Source organism: Electrona antarctica (assembly GCF_951216825.1).
Source record: "Electrona antarctica genome assembly, chromosome: 1".
NCBI classification, from domain to species: Eukaryota; Metazoa; Chordata; class Actinopteri; order Myctophiformes; family Myctophidae; genus Electrona; species Electrona antarctica.
In genome coordinates this window covers 4,522,779-4,545,394 of record NC_136806.1, presented here as the reverse complement: position 1 = coordinate 4,545,394, position 22,616 = coordinate 4,522,779, and the positions used below count along the sequence as shown (strand labels likewise).

The 22,616-nt window shown below is 49.0% G+C and overlaps 1 protein-coding gene across 1 annotated transcript in view; it reads right to left on the bottom strand.

The window, feature by feature from the left end:
* Positions 1 to 22,616, bottom strand: part of brinp2 (bone morphogenetic protein/retinoic acid inducible neural-specific 2) — a gene marked incomplete at its 3' end in the record, with an annotated part of 362,351 nt that overhangs the window by 318,645 nt on the left and 21,090 nt on the right. The window lies entirely within an intron of this gene.

Genomic DNA, 22,616 nt, shown 5'->3' with positions numbered 1-22,616 from the left:
TTTTGTGCCCTATAAGGAGCTTGTTGATTTGATATCAGTGAATTGTCCCATTTCTTGTTGTACGAACAACTTCTGGGAAATAGAATAGATTTCGGATATTCGGGCCAGGACAATGGCCAGGGCACCATCACCCCTTGAGTCAGTACTAGTTGAGGCGGAGCAGGGGCAACGAACCGCCGACCAGGCCGACAAGGACAGCCGGCCTGATGACACCGCTGGCCAACGAAATTGTGCTATCAATTCGGGATCAGACGACTGCAGCGGGGACTCAGTGAATTCTGAGGTGAGCTCTGACGACAACAGTGACCAGGGGTCATTTGAGCGACAGCCAGGTCATCTTGCTGTCACCCGGCACTATGATATGGATGAGCGGGAACGTGTTTGCAACATGAGGGACGACACTATCACTGCTACACAAATGGCAGTGATAATTGAGGGTCACAACCTGGTCTATCGTCCATTTTCATACATAGACATAAAATACATTGTAAACAACCTGCCGCCACTCTGCGACGGAGCCCATTCATGGATCACTACGTTCAATGTACTCTTGGAGGGCATTCAATTGACGATGGGTGATTTTAAGAGATTGATTGTCTGGCAAGTTGGCATTTATGCGATGGACAATGTTTTGAATTGGGCAGGACTTCAGAGATATATCGATATAACTGTTAATGATGACCTTAATGATGACCTTTTTGATGCATATAGGAGCCGCCTCTGGCGTGTTTTGAGGGTCCTCTACCCGACTAATGTAGACCCCAGCAGTATTTTTATTGAGGATATGAGTCGAGCTGAACACCCAAGAATGTATGTAGACCGGGTGTATCAAAGGTGGAGATCAGTCACAGGGAACGATCCAGACCTAAATAAATTTGAGCAGGTGGTTTTCAGAGGCAAGGTTGAAAAAGGCCTGCCTGAGGCAGTACAGAAGGAGTTAATGGAGGTTGTGGGTCTTACCAGCATGACTAAAGCAATGTATATACACCATGTCGCGCATTATGTCAATCTGTACCGCAAAAAGCTAACTACTCAGACAGAACAAGGTGAGGAGATGAAGAGGGAGTGGACTCATGCCCAACTGGGGAGACAGATGGGGGTTAGTCCAGGTAGTCAGCTGCAGCCACCACGGGCCAGCCAGGCTGCACCCCAGTACCTCCCATACTCTCCTCTGCCCGGGGTTAGACCACCTAGACGTCAAGGACCTGGTAGTAATTCCCATCAGGAACCAGAGCGCTTGTTACATATGCGGAGAATTCAGCCATTTCTGGCGTCAGTGTAACCGGGGCGACCAACTGCGACCTCCGCAGAGGTTGCAGGAATCATATGTCTGACTGTAGACTCAAATAAGGATGTTAATGCCACAGCATACATACTTATGTGAGTAGGGGGGAGGATACGGGCAGAAAACCGCTGTCATTGAAGATTTTGCATTTCAACTTAGATGTTTTGTTTTTATTTTGTGTGTTTCAATGCATGTAATATTTGGTGATGTGCATTCTGTCAATTGTTTATGGTTTATTATTTTTGAACGTGTGGTTGACAATGACACATGTATTATGTGTTTAGTAGGGGTGTGCATCTCTCCCTTACAAGACGATTCGATACGTATCGATACGCATGGGCTACGATGCGATTCGGGGTCGATACATTTTATATACAGAACGATTCGATTCGATTCGATTCAGTCCAAATCGATACGATTTCGATTTTGTGGAACTTCATGGAATGTGATGCGATGCGATTCGATTCGATACGATACGTTGCGATCTGACACATTTAACCTTCTATAGATTTTTTATTTGAAGCTAGATCTATAAAGAATAGGGTTGGGACTTAATTAAAAAACATCTAATTAATTGGAGGCGTTGTGATTGATTAATTAATCTCAATTAATCACATTTTAATCGCATATCAATAGGCCTATTTGACCTGAGCAGTGAGCTTTTTTTTCAAATGGATTTGGATATGAGTGAATCAATGAATAGTGACTACATAAGCATAGGCAATAAAACAAGTAGTAATAATAATAGTGATAATAATATTATTGATATGCTTCTCTGAGTACTTAAAGACACTTTTCAAGGGGAACATGAGAAAACAAATAAAAACAACTTTATTAGAGAAAAACTAAGACTATGGAATAAAATAAATGAAAGCTATAGCAATATTCCAGAGGTGGGTTTGAATTTATAGGTGGTGGCATGTCTCTGAGTTTTGGAAGTGCATAGTTTGACAGGTCTGACTGCCAGCTGTGGACAGTGAAACCCTGACCATTAAACACGGGCAGACGCAACGATACAGTCTATCATTCATTGTTAAAGCTCCAAATGATATTCCCATTCGTCTTTGTGTCTGCCCGTGTAAACGCAGCAGCGAGTGTGAGGGGTTGGGGAACGGATGGAAAGTATAGTGTTAAGGAGGACTCCTTCTAACTATATGGAAGTTAAACTAACGTTAGCTCCCATGCTAGCTACTAGCTAGTAGCTTCCCTCGTCAGACAACAGAACACCACCACAGATCGGGTGGAAGCTGTTGATATCACTGCTTGTGCCCGTGGATGGGAAATAAGATTTAAAAGGCTATGGAAGCGTGGATGAAAGCACAGATGTGTGCAATAAAGTTGTGTCGGATCTGCCTGTGCACCCCGTCTGCTGCTCGTGTGTTGTGACTGTCGCTGGTGCAAAGTTAAAGAGCGTCATAAGCATGCGCCCTTCCTGCGCTGGAAGTAGCAGATCTACAAGTTATCTACCCGTCGCAATGCACAGCGCTGTGGGCTTGTACATCTGTGTTTTTCCCGCAGTTAGTTGAATTATATCGATTCACAACTTTAGGATCGATCCAACGTCCGATCCAGACGCTAATTTGACCGATCCAGACACACGTGCATCGATGTAGTCGTATCGTTAATGTTAAAATCGATTATCGATTCATATCGATATTATTTGACACCACTAGTGTTTAGTTATTGTTTGATGTTTATTTGGTTGTTTTATTATTTGTGTCATGCTTTTGTCTCTCAAGAGGGGTTAGGTGATACCATTGTGTTGGGGGTAGGTTACTTTGAGATTGAGTGGTTATTGCCGTTTTTGTTTTGTTTTAGAGATACGTTTCAGTATAGTTTGGTTATAAATATACGTTTACGAAGGTTCTTGTTAAACCTTCGAGAGGGGTTCTGTAGTATATTGATAACCCATATACACATAATACACGTAATATTATGTAGTCTATATCCCGTATAACTCTGGACAGCCTGAGATACTATGTGTCACCCCTTTTCTCCTTCCCTTTGTTGAGACAAATAGGCCTGATCTGATGTTATGTATAGGCAACATGCCATGGCACAAATATACATTCTTACTGCACACAGATGTATTGCACCCACAGCATAATGTTAAGTACAAGTATAAGTATAAGGTTAAATATGGCTGCACCCAAGGTAATGCTTAAGAAAACATATAGGCTGGACTTTTAATACTGAGGTGCACCCACAGTTCTGCCGGCCTGAGGTCAAATAGGTCATAGGGTTCCCAGGCTATGTTGGAAAGCTTATCAATGGAGGTGACTACCATTATAATATATTCTATTATCTTGAGATCTTCCTTAGTTACAGCCTTGGTTACGTATTGGTAATGGACACACACACACACACACACACACACACACACACACACACACACACACACACACACACGGTCACATGCATTTAGTGCATGTGAATAGACACCCCGTATAAAAAGCACCTCGTGTTAGTTGTGCTTTGCTTCCAGTAGAACACCACTGGTAAGTCATGATTCGATATATGTCTTGGTGTTCTTGAAATAAGGGCTTCTCAGAGAACATCCTGTTTAGTCATGATTTGGAATGATTATTGATGTCCTGTAATAAACTCTAAATTGGAAAGAAAGGACATTGCCTGGACTGCCTCTCTTTTTTGTATAACCTGCCTGGTATATATATCCACCTATTATCAACACTCAATTTACTACACATGCGTGCGTGCGTGAGTGCGTGCGTGCGTGCGTGCGTGCGTGTGTGTGTGTGTGTCATCAGTGCTGCATCAGCTCCACACTGTAGATCCCGTCCTATCCTATCCTCTCCACCGCCCGGCCCTGCCAACGCTCCCGTTCTCTCCAAGAACATCACAACTACAGCTAATCTAATTACCTCGTGGGTACATATGAGAGAGAGAGAAGGGAAACAGCAAGGCGAGGGAGTGTTTGTATTAATATGTGCATGTATTATGTACAGTGTTTGTGCATCTCTGCGTGTGTGCGTCGTGTATACACGGCAAAATCCTTCAGTTTATTTAATAAACGTACATTTAAAGTATATTAGAAATCCTGTTCGGACCCAAAATGACTTTTTTTCCATCGATTCCTCACCCCATGGAGACTTGAATTCATGGATATTTTGTATTGTTTTTTGTCGCATCCCTGAACCAATAATTGAAGGAGACTCTTTGTGTCTCCATAGGGAACAAAGGAGGCGCGCGTGTGTGTGTGTGTGTGTGTGTGTGTGTGTGTGTGTGTGTGTGTGTGTGTGTGTGTGTGTGTGTGTGTGTGTGTGTGTGTGTGTGTGTGTGTGTGTGTGTGTGTGTGTGTGTGTGTGTGTGTGTGTGTGTGCGCGTGTGCGCGTGCGTGTGCGTGCGCGAGCGAGCGAGCGAGCGAGCGAGAGAGAGAGAAACGCCAGAAGAGAAAGATGACCACTACAGCCAAGGCCACAACAAATACTGACTTCATTATGCCCTCACTGCAATAAACCATGTGGCGCTCGGATTGGACTTCACAGTCACCTCAAAACTCACCAGAAGTAGAAGTCTTCATCGGATACGATGGACTACCATAAGCAAGTAAGGCACCTAGTGCTGCACAATTAATCAAATCACGATCTAGATTCAGACACCAATGCGATCTAGATTCAGACACCAATGTGATCTCATTTCTAAAATTGAGCAAGAATCGTGCAGCACCTGCATGGCTGGCCAATTAAACTTCAGTTGCTCTTATGTTTTTGATACAAGAACGAGACTTTAAGAGACGTTTAAGTCTAAGCACTTTGATCTGATGTTGTCTGTTTAGAGCCACAGTATAGTTGGCTCCCGGTGCCACATTTTGAATGTATAGTAATGTTGAGCAACTACAGACTAAAGACAATAAATATTTTCATGGAAAAAAAATGAGAATCTCAATTCTTGTGGAGGAAAACCGGAGATTCACATTTGAGCAAGGATGGTGCAGCACTAGCGCATGCATGCATGCGTGCGTGTGCGTGTCTTTGCTCATGTGGTGATGTGCATCTGACGCCTACAATATTCAAATGCTCTCACGGTACTTCTTACACACGGGGGAAACATTAAAAGCCCTCCGGTGGTCCGCCTCCCCCCCCCCCCCCCCCCCCTCCTCGTCTCAGGCACCGCTCAGCCTCGGAGAGAGAGCGAGGCTGAGCGCCGCGGCACCACCGCGTAATTGGACAGCAGTGATTCCACTTCAGAGAGGGAGCGAGCAAGCGAGGGAGCGAGCAGCACCTATCATCAAAGATCGCAGTCCTATAGCGTGTGTGGCTATACGGTAGAGAGGAAAGCACCCCAAATGATGTACAAATGGGTGAAATCCCCAGATGAATAAGAACTACAGTCAAACTGCATGACGGCAAATGAAAAAATGAGAAAAGGGAGATGGTGGTGTATATGTTATTTTGGGCTTCTCACAAGGGGAAGCAACATATACATGCCCCTATTTGGGACAATTTGTCTTCTTTTTTATTTAAATGGTAAATGGTAAATGGTGCATTTATATAGCGCCTTTATCCAAGGCGCTTTACATAGATTGTGCATTACATTCACCCATTCACACACACATTCATACACCGATTGTGGCGGAAGCCATGCGAGGTACCAACCAACACATCGGGAGCAATTTGGGGTTCAGTGTCTTGCCCAAGGACACTTCGACATGTAGACAGGAGGAGCCGGGATTCGAACCGCCGACCCATGGATCATTGGACGACCTGCTCTACCTCTTGAGCCACAGCCGCCCAAATGCTGAAGATTGTGGATGTGCAAGCCAATGTGCCGCAGCGTTTCAGCTATGAAAATAGCCAAGCTTTTTGTTCATTGGAACATTCATATAGATACAGTTCAAATTGGAACACGGTTCTGTTGAGCTCCATTTCAGGACATGTTATCCATTATTCATGATTCATTATTTACCCGTACGATGGCGTTGTGTAGGTTGACCTGCACAACGTGCCTCCTTCACTGACACACGTACGCACGCTGTGTAGGTTGACCTGCACACCGTGCCTCCTTCACTGACACACGTACGCACGCTGTGTAGGTTGACCTGCACACCGTGCCTCCTTCACTGACACACGTACGCACGCTGTGTAGGTTGACCTGCACACCGTGCCTCCTTCACTGACACACGTACACACGCTGTGTAGGTTGACCTGCACACCGTGCCTCCTTCACTGACACACGTACGCACGCTGTGTAGGTTGACCTGCACACCGTGCCTCCTTCACTGACACACGTACGCACGCTGTGTAGGTTGACCTGCACACCGTGCCTCCTTCACTGACACACGTACGCACGCTGTGTAGGTTGACCTGCACACCGTGCCTCCTTCACTGACACACGTACACACGCTGTGTAGGTTGACCTGCACACCGTGCCTCCTTCACTGACACACGTACACACGCTGTGTAGGTTGACCTGCACACCGTGCCTCCTTCACTGACACACGTACACACGCTGTGTAGGTTGACCTGCACACCGTGCCTCCTTCACTGACACACGAACACACACTGACAAGAACTGTCCAGCATTCAGCCTCATGCTGTACGTGTTGTATATTCTCCATTCACCTGAACAACAGGAACAGCAGCTACCGTGCTGCGCGTGTGAATTCATATGAAAGCAGAGGGGCAGAGGTAGAGGCAGCTCTACAGTCAGGAACAGCAGCTACCGTGCTGCGCGTGTGAATTCATATGAAAGCAGAGGGGCAGAGGTAGAGGCAGCTCTACAGTCAGGAACAGCAGCTACCGTGCTGCGCGTGTGAATTCATATGAAAGCAGAGGGGCAGAGGTAGAGGTATAGAGGCAGCGCTACAGTCAGCGGTAGAGGCAGAGGCAGCTCTACAGTCAGCGGCAGCCGTGGGCTCAGAAACTGAAGATCTCATCCCGTATTTCATTCACACTGATCTTCACGTATACAAATGAAACGCCATCCTCACAAGCAGAGAAGGGAAAAAAAGAAAAAAACTTTTTGACAGCCACAATGGAATACAGGCCAAAAAAGATATATGAAAGAGCAAAATACAGTATTTGCTCAGACAATCCCGCCCGACCTGACAAGACGGCAATCTTGTGCGAGCAAAGTTAACTCCCCTTTGTTTTGTTTAGTTTAGTTTTTCTTTCCTGAAGAACATTCTTTGGCGCCGAGCGTTTGGGTGTGAGGCCAATATATGTTCAATGTTTTTTTGAGCATTTGGGTGTGAGGCCAATATATGTTCAACGTTTTTTTAGCGTTTGGGTGTGAGGCCAATATATGTTCAATTTTTTTTTTAGCATTTGGGTGTGAGGCCAATATATGTTCAATGTTTTTTTGAGCGTTTGGGTGTGAGGCCAATATATGTTCAATGTTTTTTTGAGCATTTGGGTGTGAGGCCAATATATGTTCAATGTTTTTTTGAGCATTTGGGTGTGAGGCCAATATATGTTCAATGTTTTTTTGAGCGTTTGGGTGTGAGGCCAATATATGTTCAATGTTTTTTTTTAGCGTTTGGGTGTGAGGCCAATATATGTTCAATGTTTTTTTAGCACAAGCGTCAAGCATGACTAAATGAATCCACGCAGCTGTGCGCGATCTGATCTCTGTAAACAGGAGAAGATGGTATAGCTTACACCTTCGATCTCAGCTTAATGGACGGTGCAATGAAGTGAGACGTTGAATTGACCACCGTATCGTGGTGGTCAATTCAACGTTGGCTTGGATCAGCTCCGCCGCGCCGATGCAGCATCAGGTCTTTATTAATCCATGCTGGACGGGAACCCCTTTTGGTGTTTTAAGCATTATGTCATACTTTAGCTATTGAAAAATAGCAGACCTACAAGCTCATAGCGCGCCACCGAGTGGCGCGCTACGAGCTTGTAGGTCTGCTATTTTTGAAAAATTGTGAAAATGTGGCGCAAATTTGGAATATATATTTTTTCAGAACGAACGTTTTTAACTCAAATCTTTGCTTCTGGGTGGTCCCTGGAACTACACATTTTCAGATGGGGGTCGGCGGCCAAATACAGATAATTCTGGGGTTCCTTGACATGAAAAAGTTTGAGAACGGCTGACATAGAAACATAGGGTTTTTCAGGAAACTGTCAGGATTTAGAAGACATTTGTAGAATCGTCCTCGGGTCTAAATGGGTAAATGGACGGTGCAATGAAGTGAGACAGGGAACGGCAGCAAGGTCGTCTCGTGGTCAATTCAACGCTGGCGTGGATCAGCTCCACCGTGCCACGCCGATGCAACATTCCTCAATCAGGTCTTTATTAACCCATTTTGACCTGAGATCAGATTCTAAAAATGTCTTCTACATCCTGACAGTTTTCTGAAAAAGCTATGCTATTCTATGTCAGTCGTTCTTCGATTTTTCAAAAATAGCAGACCTACAAGCTCGTAGCGCGCCACTCGGTGGCGCGCTATGAGCTTGTAGATCTGCTATTTTTCAATAGCTAAAGCATGACATAATGCTAACACCAAAAGGGGTTCCCGCCCAAAATGGGTTAACAGGTTGGATATTCTAAATGTTCTAATCCCCTCGTGCCACGGCGGGCGTATATACTCGCTCCGCGTGTGCATTTATTTTACAGGGAGAGAATCCAGTGACCTAATTGAGTTGAATTGAAAATGAATTGGCGCCTCATGTCGAGCCCTGATGAGCTCCCATTGTGATGCGTGTGTGAGCCGTGTTAGGCCTTTACGCAGCCAGCTCATCAACAAGGCAGAGCCAAACCAATCAGTCCAGGACACCGCCGCGTGCGTGCGTGCGTGCGTGCGTGCGTGCGTGCGTGCGTGTGTGCGTGCGAGCGAGAAGCCTGCACTGTAGTCGTGTACCTGACGTGCAGACGACGACTTCTTTATCATATTCTCGCCATTCCTGGGCAGTGAATTGAATTTGACGACCTTGTTCTCCACCTGGTGTAAGGAAAGCGATGCTATCCGCGACGGGAGCGAGTCCCAAAAAAAAGACTGAAAAGTGAGAACACGACATAATGCCTCGAAAAAACACGTGGCCAACATCGACCGGAGCACAAATCTGCCAGCATTTATTTTGTTCCTGGAAAAAAACACACCGAGGTCTGAGTCTGAGGGGACGTGCGTTCGCTTGCGTTTCTTTGAATGCACTGCATTATGTCACTCACCAGGTCTAATGAAGGTTCTTAAGGTTCAAGGTGTGTTTCTACATGTTCTGTTTTCTATAGAGCCTTTATCCAAAGCACAAAGCACTGCCATGTGCTTTACATTCACCCATTCACACACCGACACGCAGGCCACTTATAGTCAAACCCATTTAGGCCTGACGTCGAAATCAGAAAAACGTTCGCTCTGAAAGAATATATATTAAAAGATTTGTGCCGCATTTTTACGATTTTTCAAAAATCGCAGATCTACAAGCTCGTAGCGCGCCACTCGGTGCTTGTAGGTCTGCTATTTTTCAATGGATGCCTATGAAAGTGAAAGTGACCCCAGGGAGACGGGGGGATGCCTATGAGAGTGAAAGTGACCCCAGGGAGACGGGGGGATGCCTATGATAGTGAAAGTGACCCCAGGGAGACGGGGGGATGCCTATGAGAGTGAAAGTGACCCCAGGGAGACGGGGGGATGCCTATGAGAGCCGATATGACTGACGGCCTGTTGGGCTGTTATCGTTCTGTAAATGGGAACACATTTACAATCAGTCAAGGTTCTTTGTTGTAGAGGGAGACCTCATTACGGTGTGTGCGTGTGTGTGCGTGCGTGTGTGTGTGTGTGTGTGTGTGTGTGTGAATGACAGGATGTGAGTATGAGAGGAGTGTGTGCGGGAAAACTGGAGACACGGGGGAGTTGGGGTGTGTATGTGTGTGCGTGTGTCATTAAGCACTCATTGTTCAGTCCATTGGTGATATGGCTCACTTTAAATCACCTCATCAACTTTAATGCCTCTCTCTCTCGTGTGTGTGTGTGTGTGTGTGTGTGTGTGTGTGTGTGTGTGTGTGTGTGTGTGTGTGTGTGTGTGTGTGTGTGTGTGTGTGTGTGTGTGTGTGTGTGTGTGTGTGTGTGTGTGTGTGTGTGTGTGTGTGTGTGTGTGTGTGTGTGTGCGTGCGTGCGTGCGTGCGTGCGTGCGTGCGCGGAGACAACTAGACAAGACATCTCCCTGCTCAAGGAGAAGTCACACGCTCACACGTCTCCAATACGCTCATTACGTTGGTCAAGGAGATAAAGGCACTTATACAAAGACAAAGTAACCTCCCCTTTTATTAGACACATTCCGGCAACATTATAATTCACATTCAAATATATGGAGTAATAGTAATGACTGCCCGTCATCACTGGGCTGACTGACAAATTATTACAGTCCTCATCTCTGTCTTCATGGGCAGTTGTTTCGTTTCGTTTCAATTCAAAAAAGTGTAACAATACGATCAAAACAAAATGTATGTACAGTTGAAAGTCAGAATCTGCAATGAATCAAATGCCAATATTTTTTAGCTATTTGAACATTAGATCAGTTTCTAGATCACTTCATATGGAAATGAAAAGGTTTTTAGAACCACTGGTCTTTCCACAGGAAACGGACACACCCACCTAGGCGTGTACACACAGACGCACCCACAGAGAGATGGCAATCATCGTTCCTGTCGCGGACGCGCTATAACAACACCTGCACCCCCCGTGAAACCAGATGCGCGGCGCAGTATAAGGGCTTTATTTATTCGTGTCATCCGTCCGTATACATCTCAACAGTACAATGACCTCCCGCTGCTGTGCAGCGCTGGAGTGGATGATCGATAGGTAATCCGTGTCGGGGATAGCGCCCGGAAAGGTTAACGGGACGCAGTCGGACACCAGGGGACCGCACGTAATGACACCATGGGGCCGCACGTAATGACAAACATCCATCTTTGAGAGCGTAGGGGCCGAAGAAGGGGTGGAGCGTGTGTGTGTGCGCGCGATGCGTGCAGGGGTGGTAGCCACTAGGGTCCTTGATACGGTGCTGTGTGTGTGTGTGTGTGTGTGTGTGTGTGTGTGTGTGTGTGTGTGTGTGTGTGTGTGTGTGTGTGTGTGTGTGTGTGTGTGTGTGTGTGTGTGTGTGTGTGTGTGAGAGAGAGTGTGAGTGTGAGTGTGCATACTGTATATACAGTATACGAGTATTAGTTAGTTCAAGTTAGTTACACGTATATAAATAGCTGATCTGCAAGCTCACACCGAGTGGAAGAATGACTGCACTGTGAGCTTTTATGTCGTCAATGTGTTGTTGACCCCGCACCCAGGTATAGGCATGAGTCAGGCTCCTTCATAGCGGTCTGTGAAATGTTGCGAGCCCTCCAGGTGGGTTCAACGGCACCGCCGTTTCCCTCCAGGTGGGTTCAACGGCACCGCCGTTTCCCTCCAGGTGGGTTCAACGGCACCGCCGTTTCCCTCCAGGTGGGTTCAACGGCATCGCCGTTTCCCTCCAGGTGGGTTCAACGGCACCGCCGTTTCCCTCCAGGTGGGTTCAACGGCACCGCCGTTTCCCTCCAGGTGGGTTCAACGGCACCGCCGTTTCCCTCCGGGTGGGTTCAACGGCACCGCCGTTTCCCTCCGGGTGGGTTCAACGGCACCGCCGTTTCCCTCCGGGTGGGTTCAACGGCACCACCGTTTCCCTGCAGGTGGGTTCAACGGGCACCGCCGTTTCCCTCCAGGTGGGTTCAAAGGGCACCGCCGTTTCCCTCCAGGTGGGTTCAATGGCACCGCCGTTTCCCTCCAGGTGGGTTCAACGGCACCGCCGTTTCCCTCCAGGTGGGTTCAAAGGGCACCGCCGTTTCCCTCCAGGTGGGTTCAACGGCACCGCCGTTTCCCTCCAGGTGGGTTCAACGGCACCGCCAAATGCTGCCATAAAAAAAAAACTGGTATGACAAAAACAATTTGATTTCTCAGCGTATATAGAGGTGCGACCGCCCTGGGATTTTACACAGCCAACTTTTAAACTTTAAGGCAATACCACACCATAATTGATTTTATTTTCATTTACTTTATTTTCTTTTTTTATTGCAGAGTGTGTGTGTGTGTGTGTGTGTGTGTGTGTGTGTGTGTGTGTGTGTGTGTGTGTGTGTGTGTGTGTGTGTGTGTGTGAGTGTGAGTGAGAGAGAGAGAGAACTTGGAGAGGCCAGTCACACAGCTCTGCTTGTGTGTGTGTGTGTGTGTGTGTGTGTGTGTGTGTGTGTGTGTGTGTGTGTGTGTGTGTGTGTGTGTGTGTGTGTGTGTGTGTGTGTGTGTGTGTGCGTGCGTGCGTGCGTGCGTGCGTGCGTGCGTGCGTGCGTGCGTGCGTGCGTGCGTGCGTGCGTGCGTGCGTGTGTGCTTGTGCTTGTGCTTGTGCTTGGAGAGGCCAGTCACACAGCTCTGCGTGTGTGTGGGCGGGTGGGTTGGTGCAGGTGTGTGTGTGTGAGAGAGAGAGCTTGGAGAGGCCAGTCACACAGCTCTATGTGTGTGTGTGTGTGTGTGTGTGTGTGTGAGAGAGAGAGAGCTTGGAGAGGCCAGTCACACACAGCTGTGTCTCCAGAGAAAAACACTATTTTAATTGGGGTCACGCGAGGAGAGCAACACCGACCACTGTAGGTCAAGGTTGCCAGATTTGTTGAGAGAAAGAAGCAACCACTTTAAACCTACGGTCGGCTATCTGAAAGTGTGACGCATTGTGAGCTTGTAGATCTGCGATTTTCACAATCTTGAGGAAAAATGGAAAAACAAACACAGGCGGAGGTCCTTGAACGAAAGTATATGAATTAGGGGGTCCTTCAATTGACACCACTGGTTTAGACAACGTTAGGAAACGAGCCCAAATAATCAACCACACTTTAGAAACAAGCCCAAAAAAACTCCCCCTGCAGATTACCAATATGACACATTACGGAAAAACAAGCCCAAAGTCGCCTATAATAAGCAGGCCTGGCAACAGTGTTTTAGGTCTGGATGTGGACGCGTAGGGTTTTGAAAACGTTCATACGGTTTCATCTTGTATTCCCCCAGGATGGTTCACAGTGTACTTTGACTCCAGTTTAAATCAGTCCTGACAAATTCAATTCCCACAATTTGTATCTGGAGTTATTTAAACTGAGAATAAGCTTTGACTTCATGCACGTCTCAATTTTCTCACTCTAATTTTGAGCAGAGAACACGACGTGAATGTCCTTTTGAAGCCTTATTTCTCAGTACTATTTTCATAGTCGCAAAACCTCTGAATCCACACAGCTATGTATACGGCCACCCAGGGAAATGTTCCGCGTAGTATAGTCGCAAACAATACACGATGCTAATGATAAATAAATGCAACACTTGTTGCATGACGAAACATCTTCAAAACTTGACAATGCCATGACTATGGTGTCCAAATCCACAATTCACCCTTTGTCAAGTCCCGCCCTTGGTTGTGCCCCTCTTCGCACCCATTGGCTGCGGTTTCGTGGTTGGACAAAAATCCTCTGTCTCTATCCACGAATCCGAGAGCTTTTGTTGTTCCTATAGAGTACATATTATTTACAGAAGATTAGCTGATGTTAAAGGAGAATTCCATGCATGCTAGAAGGCTTTCTTACCTTTATTTGTAGTTGTTATGTAGTCTGTATGGCATGTCTGTCTGTCTGTCTGTCTGTCTGTCTGTCTGCACGTGTGTCTGTTTCCAATATAAACCTCATACCTCGACTGTAACTCCAGCAGTAATTTCATTTCAAGGGCATGGCGTGACGATACACAAAGTTTATATAACTCCATTTTGCTCATTTTGGCGGTGGCGGCGTTCACTGTAAACTGCGTGTACGGTAAGCTAACGGGCGAGGGGGTTATAATGTGATATTGCTCTCGATCTAGTGAGCAAATCTCTCTCATGAAAAATCAATACCTTTCATTTCACTCTTTTCATTCCCTCGCCTGAGCCCCACCCCCCCCCCCCCCTCTCTTTATCCCCTTCTCTCTATAATATCTGTCTGTCCTCCTCTCCGTCATCTCTCTCTCTCTCTCTCTCTGTCTCTGTCTCTGTCTCTGTCTCTGAAATGTAAAATAAATAAATTCAGTTCAATATAAATATATTATAATAATGTAATATACCGGAATCGGTGTCGGCCCTGCAGTTAAAGCTGCTATAAGCTAATAATAATATGTCAAAATATTAATGACCTTTTTATTTTTTATTTTTTTGGTATTCAGACAGCCAGTAATGGGTAAAACGCTCCCAAAAAAATGTAGTCTCTGTGACACATCTAGGGGCCGCAATCTGCATTCAAAGATAGAAAAAAAACGGTCGCAGTGACTAACCAATCAGGAAGCAGACAGGCAAATCGACCAATGACAAAGCTTCTAGGAAAATCTTTGCATGCAGATTGTGGCCCCTAGATGTGTCACAGAGACTACATTTTTTTGGGAGCGTTCTACCCATTGCTGGCTGAATACCAAAAAATAAAAAAATAAAAAGGTCATTAAAATGTTGACATATTATTGCTTATAGCAGCTTTAATCGGAGATCATATCGGTCATAATTTCAATATCGTACACCCGGCAATCTCTGACCGACCGGGTCCATCTCTGACCGAGCGGTCCATCTCTGATCGACCGGGTCCATCTCTGACCGAGCGGTCCATCTCTGATCGACCGGGTCCATCTCTGACCGAGCGGTCCATCTCTGATCGACCGGTCCATCTCTGATCGACCGGGTCCATCTCTGACCGAGCGGTCCATCTCTGATCGACCGGGTCCATCTCTGACCGAGCGGTCCATCTCTGATCGACCGGGTCCATCTCTGACCGAGCGGTCCATCTCTGATCGACCGGGTCCATCTCTGACCGAGCGGTCCATCTCTGATCGACCGGGTCCATCTCTGACCGAGCGGTCCATCTCTGATCGACCGGGTCCATCTCTGACCGAGCGGTCCATCTCTGATCGACCGGGTCCATCTCTGACCGAGCGGTCCGAGGCAATCATGAACCGTCCAGCAGCACTTCATCTGCCGCTGACATCAGAGAGAGCTATAGCGAGGCTCCGCTCAGACATTAAATGGTGATTCGGAGATGACCCCGCCGCGATAGGAACAGCAGCGGCATGTTGGAGGTAATTTACTGGTGCGTGCGTGCGTGCGTGCGTGCGTGCGTGCGTGCGTGTTTGTCCTGACCTCTGCCACTGTGCAATCCCGCAGAGATAAACATATTTACACATCGCCACATGACCATCACTTTGGTCGTCAACAGAAACGATTTAAAGCGACCCCCCCCCCCCCCTCTCTCTCCGACCGCATGAGATGAACTATTTGTAAAATAATGCAGCTGTCAGGAGGGCTTTATGCTCAGTCGTGCGGCAGAGTCGTGTGTCGCACAGCGACAACAGAACATCTACGATGAGTTTGGCGACTAAAACAATGACATTGTCAGATATATAGTATATGATTTTGCATCTTTGTGACGGGCCTAAACATTCTCCCCTTCCTCCCCACACACACAGGAACAGTTTTGAGGTGGGGTTTTGACATATACTAATTTTGAAAATATAAAAAATGTTCCCATTACACACAAGATTGGTGTCGGTATCGGCCCGAACATGAGAATTATACAATCTGTGATCGGGATCGGTCCCAAAAAAAACACTAGTTTTTTCTCATCGTGGTTTGAAAACGATATAGCAGGCACGGGGCTGGGCTAACTGGCGCCCTGGGCAACCCCCCCTGAGGTGCCCCCCCCCCCCCCATACAGCACTTTCAGACTGGCTGAAAGATGTGAACACACTGTTATCAACAATACTTAACAGCATGAGAGAGAGGCCGCGTCAACTGTCACAGTAAACACAACAGACGGACAGATGGACAAACCATCCATCCGTCTGTAGTTGGCGCCCCCCAGTGGTTGGCGCCCTGGGCAATTGCCCACTTTGCCAGTGCCTTCCGCCGGCCCTGCTATATACATCACTGGAATGTTGTAGAGCCCTCTGTTTCACAGTAAAATAATCTGTATCATAGTCAGGAAGAAAGAACTCATTTTTTGTTTCACATTGAAAAAAATCTCAAATTGCATGGAGAAAGCAATATAAGATATATTTTTGCATCATAATATAAATGCATCTCCAGAGATTCACAAGATAGAATCCGGCACATCGTGTCTTTACACTCGAGCCAAGTCTTTTTACGTTTGAATGTGTACAGAAAGGCACGCCCACATAATACCAACAACCACAGCATATACACTATACAAACTTTTGTGCGCGCACACACACACGCGTGTGTGCGTGCACACACCCACGTTACATTTGCAATGCTAAATGCGGTGCCACCTACGCTACTCCATCTATGAATGAATCTCTTTAAGAAGTCAAGTCAATAGCAGCAAATCCCCCTCCCGTGACTGTTAATCAGATATAGGCCGCCTATCGAAGCTTAGCTAATGAATGCATAAAGATCATCAAGCCTCTAATCGCACCATATGGTGAACGGCTCATTTAAAATGGTAAAACAAAGAGCACTAGTTTAGTGGCATTAGTAATGAACTGACATCTGTGGAAGGAAATGCTCACAGTCATCATAATTATACTACTTTATATGTTGGAATGTAGTCAAGCTGACTACATTCGTTCTTCTGTAAGTGTGCGTGCGCGTGCACATTTCAGTTCTTCTGTAACTGTGTGTGTGCGTGCACATTTTCGTTCTTCTGTAAGTGTGTGTGCACGTGCACATTTCCGTTCTTCTGTAACTGTGCGTGTGCACATTTGACGTATATGTAGCTCTACTGAGATGCATATGCTACAGGGCAATGGTTCCCAAAGTGGGGTCCGGGGACCCCCAGGGGTCCTTGAGGGAGTTCCAGAGGGTCCCCAGCTAAATGATAGTCAGGAACCAAATGGACCCTTATGGGTCTGTAACTCAGAGAGTGTACAAATGTACATTTTGTATACACTCTCAGAGTTACATTAACATTGATTTTACAATTATAAATCGAGGGTCCCAGAGATAGAAATGCCATTAAATGGGGGTCCGTAGACTAGACTAATGCATGTCAAACTTGGGTGTCCTTGAAATGAAACGGGTTGAGAATCACTGCTAGAGCCGTAAAAATCTTCTCTTATGGGGGTCCCCTGGCAAGTCTCTTCAAATGGGGGTCCGCGGGCTAATAAATGTCAATTTGGGGGTCCTTGACATGTAAAGGTGCATGTGGGAACCACTGTGCTATATGGGCTAAGAGGTAAGGGGAGGCGCAAGATATCACCCTATCTGTGTGGAGACCTTGCGGTGGGAACCACAAGGTTCCCAGTTCGATCCCTGTGGGCTCCCCCAGAGTTAGTGTCCCTGCAGCAAGACACTGAACCCCTAATTGCTCCCAACGTGCAGGTTGGTGCCTGGGATTGTTTCCTCCGCCATCGGTGTATGAGTGTGTGAATGGGTGAATGTAATACTGCACAATCTATGTAAAGCGCCTCGGATAAAAGCGCTATACAAATGCACCATGTTATGTACCATTTAGAGACCTGTTCCTTATACCAGTTGTTCACAAACTATAGGGGTCGGGACCACGTTATTTATGGGGGGTCCCCGGAGGATTGCCTTAATTTAGCGTCATTGTTTTCTCACTCGACAGTAAACAAACAAATACACATGTACGTATTATCCATATCAGGAGAGTTCGGGAAAAAAAGGCAATTCTCCTGAACATTGCCTTCGAGATTTGCGTTTCTTTCACCATAGTAAATGCTACATCAGGTTCTGGCAGTTTTTGTGTAAAAGGGCAGGGGCTCAAGCCTCCTTTTGATGTGTATGTGTGTGCACTGTGCACGTCCCTATGGGCAACCGGCTACAACATGACAGTTCATTTGCACTGACAGCGTCCCAGAGTGTCGGTCAGTGGAAGCAGGCCAAAGACACTGACCGCGTCCCATGAGTGTCGGTCAGTGGAAGCAGGCCAAAGACACTGACCGTGTCCCAGAGTGTCGGTCAGTGGAAGCAGGCCAAAGACACTGACAGCGTCCCAGAGTGTCAGTCAGTGGAAGCAGGCCAAAGACACTGACCGCGTCCCATGAGTGTCAGTCAGTGGAAGCAGGCCAAAGACACTGACCGCGTCCCAGAGTGTCGGTCAGTGGAAGCAGGCCAAAGACACTGACCGCGTCCCAGAGTGTCAGTCAGTGGAAGCAGGCCAAAGACACTGACAGCGTCCCAGAGTGTCAGTCAGTGGAAGCAGGCCAAAGACACTGACAGCGTCCCATGAGTGTCGGTCAGTGGAAGCAGGCCAAAGACACTGACAGCGTCCCAGAGTGTCAGTCAGTGGAAGCAGGCCAAAGACACTGACCGCGTCCCATGAGTGTCAGTCAGTGGAAGCAGGCCAAAGACACTGACAGCGTCCCAGAGTGTCGGTCAGTGGAAGCAGGCCAAAGACACTGACCGCGTCCCAGAGTGTCAGTCAGTGGAAGCAGGCCAAAGACACTGACAGCGTCCCAGAGTGTCAGTCAGTGGAAGCAGGCCAAAGACACTGACAGCGTCCCAGAGTGTCGGTCAGTGGAAGCAGGCCAAAGACACTGACAGCGTCCCAGAGTGTCGGTCAGTGGAAGCAGGCCAAAGACACTGACAGCGTCCCAGAGTGTCGGTCAGTGGAAGCAGGCCAAAGACACTGACAGCGTCCCAGAGTGTCGGTCAGTGGAAGCAGGCCAAAGACACTGACAGCGTCCCAGAGTGTCGGTCAGTGGAAGCAGGCCAAAGACACTGACAGCGTCCCAGAGTGTCGGTCAGTGGAAGCAGGCCAAAGACACTGACAGCGTCCCAGAGTGTCAGTCAGTGGAAGCAGGCCAAAGACACTGACCGCGTCCCATGAGTGTCAGTCAGTGGAAGCAGGCCAAAGACACTGACAGCGTCCCAGAGTGTCGGTCAGTGGAAGCAGGCCAAAGACACTGACCGCGCCCCAGAGTGTCGGTCAGTGGAAGCAGGCCAAAGACACTGACCGCGTCCCAGAGTGTCGGTCAGTGGAAGCAGGCCAAAGACACTGACAGCGTCCCAGAGTGTCGGTCAGTGGAAGCAGGCCAAAGACACTGACCGCGTCCCATGAGTGTCGGTCAGTGGAAGCAGGCCAAAGACACTGACAGCGTCCCAGAGTGTCGGTCAGTGGAAGCAGGCCAAAGACACTGACCGCGTCCCAGAGTGTCGGTCAGTGGAAGCAGGCCAAAGACACTGACCGCGTCCCAGAGTGTCAGTCAGTGGAAGCAGGCCAAAGACACTGACAGCGTCCCAGAGTGTCAGTCAGTGGAAGCAGGCCAAAGACACTGACAGCGTCCCAGAGTGTCGGTCAGTGGAAGCAGGCCAAAGACACTGACAGCGTCCCAGAGTGTCGGTCAGTGGAAGCAGGCCAAAGACACTGACCGCGTCCCATGAGTGTCGGTCAGTGGAAGCAGGCCAAAGACACTGACAGCGTCCCAGAGTGTCGGTCAGTGGAAGCAGGCCAAAGACACTGACAGCGTCCCAGAGTGTCGGTCAGTGGAAGCAGGCCAAAGACACTGACCGCGTCCCATGAGTGTCGGTCAGTGGAAGCAGGCCAAAGACACTGACCGCCTCCCATGAGTGTCAGTCAGTGGAAGCAGGCCAAAGACACTGACAGCGTCCCAGACTGTCGGTCAGTGGAAGCAGGCCAAAGACACTGACCGCGTCCCAGAGTGTCGGTCAGTGGAAGCAGGCCAAAGACACTGACAGCGTCCCAGAGTGTCAGTCAGTGGAAGCAGGCCAAAGACACTGACCGCGTCCCAGAGTGTCAGTCAGTGGAAGCAGGCCAAAGACACTGACAGCGTCCCAGAGTGTCAGTCAGTGGAAGCAGGCCAAAGACACTGACCGCGTCCCATGAGTGTCAGTCAGTGGAAGCAGGCCAAAGACACTGACCGCGTCCCAGAGTGTCGGTCAGTGGAAGCAGGCCAAAGACACTGACAGCGTCCCAGAGTGTCGGTCAGTGGAAGCAGGCCAAAGACACTGACCGCGTCCCATGAGTGTCAGTCAGTGGAAGCAGGCCAAAGACACTGACAGCGTCCCAGAGTGTCGGTCAGTGGAAGCAGGCCAAAGACACTGACCGCATCCCATGAGTGTCAGTCAGTGGAAGCAGGCCAAAGACACTGACCGCGTCCCAGAGTGTCGGTCAGTGGAAGCAGGCCAAAGACACTGACCGCGTCCCAGAGTGTCGGTCAGTGGAAGCAGGCCAAAGACACTGACCGCGTCCCATGAGTGTCGGTCAGTGGAAGCAGGCCAAAGACACTGACCGCGTCCCAGAGTGTCGGTCAGTGGAAGCAGGCCAAAGACACTGACCGCGTCCCAGAGTGTCGGTCAGTGGAAGCAGGCCAAAGACACTGACCGCGTCCCATGAGTGTCAGTCAGTGGAAGCAGGCCAAAGACACTGACCGCGTCCCAGAGTGTCGGTCAGTGGAAGCAGGCCAAAGACACTGACCGCGTCCCAGAGTGTCAGTCAGTGGAAGCAGGCCAAAGACACGGCGAGGCCAAAGACACTGACAGCGTCCCATGAGTGTCAGTCAGTGGAAGCAGGCCAAAGACACTGACCGCGTCCCAGAGTGTCGGTCAGTGGAAGCAGGCCAAAGACACTGACCGCGTCCCAGAGTGTCGGTCAGTGGAAGCAGGCCAAAGACACTGACCGCGTCCCAGAGTGTCGGTCAGTGGAAGCAGGCCAAAGACACTGACCGCGTCCCAGAGTGTCGGTCAGTGGAAGCAGGCCAAAGACACTGACAGCGTCCCATGAGTGTCAGTCAGTGGAAGCAGGCCAAAGACACTGACCGCGTCCCAGAGTGTCGGTCAGTGGAAGCAGGCCAAAGACACTGACAGCGTCCCAGAGTGTCGGTCAGTGGAAGCAGGCCAAAGACACTGACAGCGTCCCATGAGTGTCAGTCAGTGGAAGCAGGCCAAAGACACTGACAGCGTCCCAGAGTGTCGGTCAGTGGAAGCAGGCCAAAGACACTGACAGCGTCCCAGAGTGTCGGTCAGTGGAAGCAGGCCAAAGACACTGACAGCGTCCCAGAGTGTCAGTCAGTGGAAGCAGGCCAAAGACACTGACCGCGTCCCATGAGTGTCAGTCAGTGGAAGCAGGCCAAAGACACTGACCGCGTCCCATGAGTGTCAGTCAGTGGAAGCAGGCCAAAGACACTGACAGCGTCCCAGAGTGTCGGTCAGTGGAAGCAGGCCAAAGACACTGACCGCATCCCATGAGTGTCAGTCAGTGGAAGCAGGCCAAAGACACTGACCGCGTCCCAGAGTGTCGGTCAGTGGAAGCAGGCCAAAGACACTGACCGCGTCCCAGAGTGTCGGTCAGTGGAAGCAGGCCAAAGACACTGACCGCGTCCCATGAGTGTCGGTCAGTGGAAGCAGGCCAAAGACACTGACCGCGTCCCAGAGTGTCGGTCAGTGGAAGCAGGCCAAAGACACTGACCGCGTCCCAGAGTGTCAGTCAGTGGAAGCAGGCCAAAGACACTGACAGCGTCCCAGAGTGTCGGTCAGTGGAAGCAGGCCAAAGACACTGACAGCGTCCCAGAGTGTCGGTCAGTGGAAGCAGGCCAAAGACACTGACCGCGTCCCAGAGTGTCGGTCAGTGGAAGCAGGCCAAAGACACTGACAGCGTCCCATGAGTGTCGGTCAGTGGAAGCAGGCCAAAGACACTGACCGCGTCCCAGAGTGTCGGTCAGTGGAAGCAGGCCAAAGACACTGACCGCGTCCCAGAGTGTCGGTCAGTGGAAGCAGGCCAAAGACACTGACAGCGTCCCAGAGTGTCGGTCAGTGGAAGCAGGCCAAAGACACTGACAGCGTCCCATGAGTGTCAGTCAGTGGAAGCAGGCCAAAGACACTGACCGCGTCCCATGAGTGTCAGTCAGTGGAAGCAGGCCAAAGACACTGACAGCGTCCCAGAGTGTCGGTCAGTGGAAGCAGGCCAAAGACACTGACCGCGCCCCAGAGTGTCAGTCAGTGGAAGCAGGCCAAAGACACTGACCGCGTCCCATGAGTGTCAGTCAGTGGAAGCAGGCCAAAGACACTGACAGCGTCCCAGAGTGTCGGTCAGTGGAAGCAGGCCAAAGACACTGACCGCGCCCCAGAGTGTCGGTCAGTGGAAGCAGGCCAAAGACACTGACAGCGTCCCATGAGTGTCAGTCAGTGGAAGCAGGCCAAAGACACTGACAGCGTCCCAGAGTGTCAGTCAGTGGAAGCAGGCCAAAGACACTGACCGCGTCCCAGAGTGTCAGTCAGTGGAAGCAGGCCAAAGACACTGACAGCGTCCCAGAGTGTCAGTCAGTGGAAGCAGGCCAAAGACACTGACCGCGTCCCAGAGTGTCAGTCAGTGGAAGCAGGCCAAAGACACTGACAGCGTCCCAGAGTGTCAGTCAGTGGAA